The sequence below is a fragment of the Stegodyphus dumicola genome, chromosome 7, assembly GCF_044657685.1.
Source record: "Stegodyphus dumicola isolate Sdum_Otavi_A_Nest chromosome 7, ASM4465768v1".
Taxonomy (NCBI): Eukaryota; Metazoa; Arthropoda; class Arachnida; order Araneae; family Eresidae; genus Stegodyphus; species Stegodyphus dumicola.
The window spans coordinates 143,004,643-143,016,150 of record NC_140774.1 but is presented as its reverse complement, the minus strand read 5'-3'; the positions used below and the strand labels follow the sequence as shown (position 1 = coordinate 143,016,150).

The 11,508-nt window shown below is 32.4% G+C and overlaps 1 long non-coding RNA gene across 1 annotated transcript; it reads right to left on the bottom strand.

The window, feature by feature from the left end:
• Window positions 1–3,220: 3,220 nt before the first annotated feature.
• On the bottom strand, window positions 3,221–11,229 carry LOC118188846 (uncharacterized). The gene is made up of 2 exons (XR_015042201.1): window positions 11,073–11,229; window positions 3,221–3,748 (listed from the first exon to the last, which is right to left on the bottom strand). It is a non-coding gene; the product is annotated as an uncharacterized LOC118188846 (long non-coding RNA).
• Between the last annotated feature and the right edge of the window lie 279 nt (window positions 11,230–11,508).

Sequence of the window (11,508 nt, the reverse complement as noted above, 5' to 3'; positions counted from 1 at the left end):
TCACATGTAACTGAATACGATTCGATGTATTTCATCATAATACATGCGGCCTAAATTGGAATTTCACACTCTAAAGGACTCCCATTTCTGTTCCTGTCTTCGACAGCTAAATCCACGCTAGAATTTCGAATACCATAACGCCTCACCACTCTGGAGAGGTATATAGAGTATCTAGAGAAAAATATTGCTCATTGGATATAGATACCACTCACCAAATTTCAGTAAGATCAACGTTGAGGACAGAGGCCAACTCTGATAGCTGTTAGGGATTCATGTATCTATTTATGAAAATTAAGTTTTCCTTTATGTCCGTTATTAAGTTACATAAGATTTAATTATCTATTAAAATATTAAGAATTTTTAAATTTTCAATTAATGCCAAGATGAAATTTTTTATCTTTACAAAAGGTTTGAATTATTAATATATAAAAATTTAAAATTCTAAAGGTGACAGCAAGTTTATCAGATATTGTCTTCCTCCTTACATCATGCCTTCGTGGTGTAAGGTTAACACACTCAGCACGTATTCGAAGGTCCAGGTTCGAGTCCCGGCTAGGGCATTGCTCATTTTTAATGTCTGTTGCTTCAAATTAACCTAATGACTTTACAGTGGCGCCCGAACTAAAAAGGTGATGGGTGGTAATTCGTCCTCATCAGGATTTGGCGATTCGGTCCCGTAATCCCCAGTCGCGCTTTTAAAGGGGGAGTATATAAGGTATTTTCTCTGTCCTTTCCGAATGGCTTCGTGGTGTAACGGTAGCACACTCGGCACTTATTCGAGAGGTCCAGGTTCGAGTCGCGGCGAAGGAACTGCTCTTTTTTCATGTCTCTTGATTCAAAATAATCTAATGACTCTACAAGTTAAGGTAATCCAAGGCTTTGTAAAATCCATTCGCTCAACTACTATTGCTAAACTTTGTTTATGTTTTGTTATCTCTTACTGGCAAGTATATTATTTGAAGAAATTAACTAAGAAGTTTAAATAAACATGCTAATACCAATTCAGCTTCAAAGTTTAAAAGGTTAAACGTCTTTCACCATTATAAATTGTGACCATACATTTGACAGACGTAAAGTGATTATCGCTGTGTCTAAGTACAACAGAGACTAAGAAGGGAAGGGTGTAAAAGACCCTTTATTTTAAACTAAAATAGATCAATATGAGGCGTACCTGATGTTTAAAAAGCAGCGAGCATTTATGGTGAGAAACTCAAAGTTGAAATTAAAATTGTAATATCTAATAACCAAAAGCTACACAGAACAATTTAATAGCAAAGTTGTCTGAACGTGAATTTAACTATCGCCAAGTAGTAATGCAACGCTGAGGACTGCAACACTTATCTAGAAGAGTAAACCTAATAAAGTAGGCTTCAAGCGGCAGAACGCGCTCTAACTTAATATTCTCAAACCTTCATTTAAATACGCTCAAACTAATTTGCATTCTGGAGGGAAAATGGAAAGAAAAAAGTGACAGTAAAGATTCCAAACATAAAATAACTAGTTAAAAAATTAACTAAACCTTACAGAGTTTTCATGGAATGCCATACATTTCCTTACTACATTATATATGATTAATACGAAAACAAATATCTTTTTCTGGCATGGTGTTTCAAGTTTTGGATTATAAGCTAGCATTTAATGTAAAGTGAGTAAAACTAAGAAGTATGTTCCGTAAAAATAAAAATATTTAAATGTTGTGTGTAAAGTTAAAAGTATTTCTGCTGCTAGGTCAGACATTTGGCAAACATAATCAGTGTCACAAATTGTTGAATTTTGCAACTAATTAAAAACCCTCGATTTTCGTATGGAATGGGGGATTTTCGAAAATTACCGATTTTTGTGTGAAATAAAAGATGAAACTTTACGGATTTGGAAGAACCATAGATTGAATTAATGAAACGAATGAATTTTGAGGAAACGCTATAGAATACTGGATATAACGCAGTAATAAATAAACATAAATCATAGGTACTAGTATTATCAGAAACGGAAGTCCCAAAAATGTATTTCATTTAAGAAGTCTCCCTTTTAAATCAAATGAAATAAGAAAGAGCTGCCTGCTAAAAGCTAAGTGTATAGAACTTCTACTAATGGCATCAGAGGTAAATTCAGTTACATTCTTTTTAGCTGAAAAAAATACCTTACCGACAAAATATTATAACCGTACTCTAGAAATCCAGAAAAGTTATAGTTAAGATGTTCACTTAAACGTTCTTTCATGACATGGTAACGTAATAATATGAATTATACTTCATATTATGTTTCAAAAGGCAATAATAGAATTTATATTGCTATGAAATTGTGGTTTCGCAGAATAATGTTGTTATAAATTGTGTTACGAGATTTTTAGTTCATTTATTGAACATGCAGGCATTTTTACTTTTATTGTCATTTAATTATTTTCACTAACTAACCATTTTGAGTTTACATCTTGCAAAAACATAACTCTTTTGTTTAGATTATGTATTATGTGTGAATTATAACTACTATAAGATATTTTCTTTCAATATACTTTGAATTTTAATAGTATTTTAAAGACATATTTTATTCTAACCAATTATTTTTAGTTGTGAAAACTTTCCTCTCTCTTTTGATTTCAGTTTCCTGCCAAAATGTAAATTTTAATGACATAGTATGCAAATCTAAGTGTGTTCGGAATCAGTATTTAAGCGGAGGCTTTAAGAGTAGTAAGAGCAGAGTTAGTTCCGAATTGATGTCGCGTGTTTGAAGCAACCTTATACTCGGATAGTTGATGCTTAGCCACTGTCTTGAGATTGTATTGATATTCTACGTTCGGCTTTGCTATGTGCAGCCGATTTAGCGGTGTAGGTAAATAAGGAGCCAGTCTTGTATCCCATCTTCATTTATTGTGATTTTACAATTTTTAATTTTTGTTCGAGTTACTTAGCCACAAGTGATGGTAATTTCTGAGCACCGAGTGAGTGCAATCTTTGTTTAGTTCAATTAAAAAGGTTATTTAAACCTCCTTCTGCAATATCTGTCCTTCAAAGACATAGAGAGAATTCGCTAATCAGTCTTTTCAGTACAGCCTATCCTTGGATGATCCCGAAGCAAACAAGAAGACTATACAGTATATACTTAAATTATGCATCAAGTACCATGACAGGTTAGAGGTACTTAAAAAAATTCTCTTGCCAAAACCAAATAACTAAATGGGGTGTGAACGAAATAAGGAAACAAAAAATAACTCATTAAGAAATCAGTAAAATGTAAGTTTTATTTTTAACTCTCGTAAGCACTTCCCGCAGAAAATGTTTTTCATATTCCTTACAAAACTACCAATGTTCTTTAAATCAAATAGGTATAATTGTTAATTTCATTATTTTCGTTTAAAGCGAATCTATTTGCTACAAAAGTATGCCATTTCTTCAATACATTTAAGGGAACCAAAACAAACAATACGGCATAATAAAGCTTTATGTTTCATTCATTTTTAATGGTATTTAATGGAATCTTAGTTTCCGCCGCCAGCTCCGCCACCACCTTCAGCTCCGGCTCCGGCACTGGCTTCCATACCAAATCCAGCTCCTGCTTCTCCTCCTGCGCCTCCTTCTCCGCCACAACCACCTTCACCACCTCCACCTCCACCAGCTCCTGCTCCTCCTCCTACAGAAAATCCAGCTCCAGCTCCTGCTCCAGCTTCTCCACCCGCTTCTCCGTTGCCTTCCTGAGCACGGGCTTCAGCAACGAGGATGAAAATTGCAAAACAAAGGGCACATTTCTTGAGCTGAAATAAAAAGAAAGTTATATGCCTTTCCATACATTTTTTAAATGCTTATTTTATTTAGCATAGATTCAGAATAATAAAAATAATTCTTTTTTTGTGCAGTTTTAGTAAGAAATAATTCTATTTATAACCAGGTGTACAAAATAGAGGCTATTAGTGCAGGTTTGTTTAGTGCAATGTCCATCTCCCTTTTGCATTTAAATGTTTAAATAAATTAGATCAAAATCATAACATAGTTGCATTTCATTTAAAAATAAAACTGAAGGGCTTCAGATCTTAACGGTCGTCCAGAAGGGTTTGTTAAAGCTTTCTACGCTCTCGCTGAGGGACGCAGTCTACCAGACTGCTATTGCACTGATTCCTACCAAATTTCTTTTTTTTTTTTTTTTTTTTTTTTTTTTTTTCTTTCTAACTTCATTTTCTAGCATCGTTTTCTTCGCACTTACGCCACATATTGCTCAACAACTAAAACGTAATTTTGTTAAAAACTGTATAGTAGCATATGTCCTGATACAGTGTTACATGTTGGCATACGTTATTTTATCTTTTCTGTTTTATTTTCGGTTTATCATATCAATATTCAAATTGCTTAGTAAGAATGCTGGAAAAAATATTTTTTCTCTATTTTGTTACTTACATTTTAAGTGCGATTTGTTAAATATCACGTTCTTGGCACTTACGCCACATAAAATTCCAATCAACGGCAAAATCACAAAATATCTAAAAATGGCGTATCTTTAGAATTTCCGACAGAGTGCTGCAGGTATGCATATCTTTATATTCGCTCTGTTATTTCTTTAAAAACTAGCCGCTCGCGCGACCAGCGATCTAAACCAATTATCATAAAAAATCATAGTATAATGATTTTAATAAATCCAGCTAGTGTAATTTCATAAAAAATTGAATATTTCTAATTAGACATCTCATGATTTTAATACATCTCTGTTTAAATTTATCACATGAAAAAGCAGAAAAAATATCTTAAGAACTATGTTTATTGTTTTTGAATCAACTTAGTGCATTACACAGTAACGTTCCAGGTTAAATTACGTATTTTTGGCTTTACTGAATGGCAACACACTGGCACGGAGAAGATAAAAGTATTTTTTTTTTCTGGCCGCAGCAACATATCGCTTTCATAGAGCCCAGTTTGCTAATTAAAACTAAAAAATAATTATCTTTCATTTTTACGAATGGCAATAATCTCGTGCGCTGGAGATAAAAGTGTTTCATTTCGAACAGTGTTGCTATTGTTCGCTTTCAAATCGTTGAGTTTTCCTAATCACAAATTCATTAAAGTTTTGCAAACAATTAAATAAATGATGAAACCAATTCCAAGTTCAAAATTCCGATTTCCAGGTGCACATATTCCAATAAAAAACTACACTATTCAAAATCTAATGGCTCTAAGTTCCTTCGCTTTTCCAGAATGCAAGCAAAATATGGAGATTCTTCATTATGTAATTTCTTTAAAATGAATACAGGATGATAATATTTGGGAGCAACAATTTGAAAAATTATTGGCGGCTTTTCCGAAAACCGACGCAAAATCCCATTTCGAGACCAATAGCCCCATTAGACCAAAAAAAGTGAACTCAGTAAAATGCCAATCATCATATTTTACAAACAATGTTGCATATTTTCAGTAAACCTTAAATAATGTTTGCTATCATTCTTGCATAAAATTCAGGCTAAAGCATCATATTTAAGGAAAGCTAGAAAAAATGCTGTTTTTCAGATAGTAATTGTGTAAGGTATTTCTCCCACTTTCTTTGCGTACCTTTGGGGTGTGGTGGTCTGCACACTGGGTTTGTATTCCAGAGGTCCGCTGTTCGATCTCCGGCAAAGGCATTGTTAAATTTTCATCTTTCCTGCTTTCAAAATACCTAATGTCTCTACAGTGGCTCCCGAACTAAAAGGGTGTTGGATGAGGATTCTCCACACCCAGGATTTGGCGATTGAGTCCCCTAAAAAAAACCCTGTCACCCTTTAAAAAGGAGGAATATATAAGATATTTCGCGTGCCTTCGTGGTGTGGTGGTCTGCATGCTGGGCCGGTATTCCAAAGTCCGTGGTTCGATTTCCGGGAAAGGCGTTTGTTCAATTTTCATCTTACCCAGCTTCCAAAAATACCTAATGTGTCTACAATTGTATATATTAAAGACAAAAATTTTCCTATTTCACAGCATTATGAAAATGAGAAGACAACATTTTCCATTCAGAAAAGAAAGTTGTGTTTATTTGACTTATAACTACTCTGGGAAAGCGAAAATGGAGAAACTATTTTTCATAAATTAAATATAAAATGCAATATTATTTAAACTAAATTCGAAATAAGCCAAAAACTTGTAAATTTAAATTCTCGCTATCGTGATTTATGCTTATCGGTTTTTCATGGATGTTCACTAATGTAAGGTAACATTTCACTAAATAGTTCACTCACAAATAAGGTCTACTCAATATTCTTTCATAAAACCTATGAGCTTGGTTCTGTTTATTAGACAAATATTGTTAAATTTCAAATTCTAAGATACATTTTCTAAAACTTCTAATGAAGCACTAAATCATTTAAAAACATCAATGAAATTTTGCACTCTTAAATTTTTCATTGGATTTCTGTATTCATTCTGCAAACCAACTTTTTGCTTTGAAAAGAAAGTGCCACAGTGTATATGTTAATAATTAAAGCAACTGTTTACCCTCGAAATCGATTGAGATCTTGATTGAAATCTACGCCAAGCTCAATGTTGTTGTGTTGCTAATTTTATATTTATATTTAGGTAATTTTGTCCCCAAAATGATTTTATTTGAACGAATTTAAAAATGTGATATTTCTTATAACAGTTAAAGATGCTCTTCAATAATTTTGAAGCGAGTAATTAATTAAGATTAATAACTGAAGTATACCTCTCATTTGCAAAATTATATATATTTTAATTTTTACGAAAACTTAATTATGCCATATATTCCATTTTAATTCTAATTTTTAATGAAGTTCAATAAATCGTTTAATAGTATGTAGTATATAACAATACGTTTACGGAAATTTAATTGTTACTTTTATTTCAAATGGTCGAACACTTCTAAATTAAGGCATTCGTCTAGTCGAAAATAAGTATCCTTTTTACTCACCGTTCCATTATGTCTTTACTATACTTTTATTATCGCGCCGTTAATATTTTAATTGAATTTTTCATTATAAAAATATTTTGAATGACACAAAAATTCATGCTTACGTATTTTTAAATTTAAACATATTAATCTGATATAAAATACGAAATCTAACTTTTTACACGTTCCTGCGGTCTATAGAAATATATTTAGAAAATATTATTATACAGGAATGCATTCAGAAAATTCAGCACTCGTTATAAAAAAAGGAACACAAAATGTTTGACACCCGCTCGACATGTATGGACGAAGATATTTGTTTTAAATTTCAACCTCACGTTCGGAAACCGTATAACAGCTTAAAGAGCGAAACGCTGCTATTTCAAAAAATTTAATACTGTTATATGCTAGCGTATTTTTAAACTCATAAATTACTTGTATGAAAATTCTTCTAGTATATGAAATGTAACAAAAGTATAAGTAAAAACATTAGTAAATCACAAACTAATATCATTGAGTGGCTTTTAAGGGAGAATTCAACCTCGGATTATTCTAATTTTTTATTAACCGACCCCTCAATGCAAATCCAAAATGAGGCCGAAGATCGGAATTTAGAAATTAACATTTCAGTGAACTTTTGTTGTGCAGAAGTAAAACGTTTTGTGTTTTAGGTTTTATAATATTTTAGAAAATGTATACAAATCTCCTAAATGTGCGTATAGGGAATGGAGGAAAGTAGAAAAATTTGTGTTTTGTATTTTGTAGCAAACCAAAAAGCTGCAAAATCGCTAAACCAAAATTCTTAAAATCACCAAAAAGTGGTAATATCGCTGAACACTGGTAATTCGGTTTGGCTTTCGGATCCCGGAAAATGGGCTGGCTGCATGGGCGTTTTCGTGGTTTTTCCCATGTGTAACTTATGTACTAGCGAGTTTCTTTTACAAAGTCCTCCACGAAGGCATCCCTCTCCTTAGGAAGATAGCGCTTGATGATTTGCCATAATTAAATAAACCAAATGAATAAACGCATTTTCTATGAAATTATTTTTAGTCCGAAGGGGGCTTTGTCCCTGTAGGACTATTGTTTTCGTTTTGCGATTTTACATTGGTTCACTATAAATGTCCGTTTCACTTTTCAAACTGTTGTCACCAAATGTTAGAATCCTGCATTATATTTGACGAAATTAAATAATGAAGAATCTGCATAAATGTATGTATGTTTCTCGCATTGTGATAAAACAACGGTACCTAGAGTCATCGAATTTTGAATGACGTAATCCTCCTACGAATATGGGCAAGTGGTAGCCCAAATTTGAAATTTGGAATTCGTTTTATTATCGATTTCATAGTTTGTAAAACTTTAACGAATTTTTGGTTAGCAAACTCAAGGAATTCAAAGCGAGCCATGGCAACGTTGTACAGAAAAAACATCTTTATCTCCAGCGCGCGAGTCTCCGTATCGGAAATTCTAAAGATATTCTTATTTTAATTCTATTTTGCAATATTACAGCTGAACTGAATTTTACGGTTTAAGTGCGAAAAACGTGATATTTAATAAATAAGTGTAACACACAAAATGTTGGGAAAACGCCCCTTTGGACGTAATTTGAGATCTGAAAACTTTCAGATTTTTTTTTTTTATTATTATTATTATTTAAAAATACGAAAGGTAATCATGTTTGTGCACTTTCATTTTTGTAACTGGCTGGGTAATAACTGGCTTTGACCAGCAGCTGGATAAACCGGGCAAGCAATGGGGACACGATGAATATAAGGAGGTATTATTACCATTACCCAGATGAAGAACAATATTTAAAAAAAAAAGATAGCATCAAAATACTAAGAAAATTGAAAATATTTAATTAATTTTAAATATTTTATGTACTAAACATAAGTCGAAAGTACTATTAATTAAAAAATCTGATGTGTACACCACATGACTTCCTTGTACGGAATATTAAATTATACGAATTTTTTCTTGCATTTCGTTTAAACTTATTGGATAGAACTAAATCTATTTCGCCGACAGCGCATAAACCACAATAGAATAAATGCATTCTTTAAAATTCACTCTAGTATTTGTTTACGATATCGACACTCTGGCGCTAGGTTCACTTAACAGTATTATATTTCGTTCATATTATAACTCAGAATGCACAAAATTTATATCATTTAAAGAATTATCTAATCTTTGCCAAATGTTCTATTCAAACACTATAATAAAGCTAGAACGATGTATAAAAGAAATTAAGCAAGCAAAACAAAAAAGAAACAGTTTTTCACAGACGATTGACTATTTCTCTTTCAATTAATTCAGTTCTCACTTCGCGACAAAGCAAAAATATATAAAAACTCAAAGGCCCACCAGCGGCTGAGCGGTAAAGTCGCTGAACACTGGTAGTTCGGTCCGAGGTTCGAATCCCGAAAACGGGCTGGCTGCGTGAGTGTTTTCGTGGTTTTCCCCATGTGTAACGTGTATACGAGCCAGTTTCCCTTAGAAAGTCTTACACAAAGGCATCCCTTTCCTTAGGAAGATAGCCCTAGTGTGCTTTGCCATAATTAAATACACACCATAAAAACTCAAAATATCTGTATTAAAAATTACGAAGTAAATCTTAAACACATATTTTCTCGAAAAAATTCCAGAAAGGATTAAGCATGATTTAATTCGCAATAATAAATGAAGGCGCTATTTTTGTTGTTGCGAAGCTACGTTTCTCTAGATTGGTGACAAATCCACTACTCTGCTGTTTCAAATGTAAAAAAGCAATGGCCACCCTCAAAAAAATTATTAGGCTTAGCGGCACTTAAACAACTTTAAAATTGTTGATAATTCTAAAAATATTGCATACAGATTTACTAAAGGCATAAAAACCTTAACCGGAAGATAATAGCAACATAATTCAATCATTTTTAAAGCAAAAAAAGTACAATTTACAAACATATAAGAGTAAAGAAACTGAAATCACTGAGCCGGGTAACACAGTGGATATATATATAAATATATTTACATACGTTTGGTGCGGCCGATTGCAACCAAAATACGAAGTGCACATCTACATATTTTAGCAGTCCTTTATAAAAAATTTCAACGTTCTGAGGCTACTCGTTTTTGAGTTATGCGAGATACGTACGTACGTACGTACATACGTTCGTACAGACGCCACGAAGAATTCTCTTCAGAATTCATTTTAAAGCAGCTTCATAATTTTTTTTTGTAGGAAAAGAGTCTTTTATTCTCTCCTTACGTACAGATATCATGTAAAAACATCGTTAAATTGCATTCGAAAGCGGTCAAAATGGATATTTTCGTTGAAATATGCTGCCTGAAACTTTTCGCGATTATAATACTTCCTTTTTACTTCGTACAAGGAAGTAAAAATTATTATTATTATTTAGATAAAGGAAAACACGCGAGAGCTGTCTGCCTCGAAAAATTGCGCTTTTTTGAAGGCTTTTTAACAGGGAAAGCTCATATACGTTTAATTTAGTTAGACAACATAGGTCTAAATAAACTTCCATACAGCAAGCTCTTCGGGATTTGAACCTGTTCGTGATACCAGTATTCAGCGGTAACATCAATCGGCCTGTGGAGTACATTAGTTTAAATGAGTTGATTACAAATCTGAAAAACACCGCTTTACGGCAAATATAGATCACAGTATTTGTTTTGTATATAAAAGTAATTGATACTTGAGAAAATAATTTAAAGTTTTATAATGTGAAATTTACTAAATTATTAAATATTCGTGAAATTTAGAGTATTTTCAAAAACTCTCAACCTACTTATTGAATGAATATAACTTCATGTAACTGTTTGGGACTTATAAAATCGGACCTATTAAAAAGACATACTTTCGTATTGGAAATATTGATGGCCATCTGACTCATGGATCTGGCCTAATGGCTAACCATTTAGGATCTGTTACAACAACAAAACCAACGTATACTTTTAAGCAGCTCCCTAGTAACAAAACATCAATAAAAACAGCTTTTTTTTTTAATAAAGAAGGGAATTTTCGCCATACATGAATAGGAAATATTTCTGCATTTACAAAAATTTAAAATCGAGAAACGTAAGTATTTCTTTCTGCAAAAAATGATAAAATTGTTTTAAAATTTAAACTAAACCTGAATGCTTAAAAAAGAAAGGAAATACAAAAATTTCGTGAATATAATAAGCAAGCATTTCATATAATATACTAAAAATCTTACCACCATTTTATTCGATTTAAGTCAAAATTATCAGCTCCGAAATGCAACTTCAAAATGTTTATGTCGTCTCTTCGAATATCTAAAGCTTTTATACCAAATGTTTTTGAGTAACAAAACTGAATTTTATATTACAAAATTTATTTAAAAGCAGCTGAATATGCTTCCGCTTCCTTTTCGAAATATGTATATTTTGCGTAATTATATGTAACATACCATGACTATGGAACATAACATGCTGACTAAAGCTGCGCAGTGATCAGTTCATTGAATTTTGATTTCCTCATGCATTAACAGCTATTGTTATACCTTTTTACAATAACAAATCCTATGGCAGCATTGATGTGGGGAAAATAATAAAAAGGGAACTGTTTTTGAAAGAGATTCATAACTGCAAGCGGAAAATTTCCAATTGTAAGAATGTTCACCTTTCAATTAT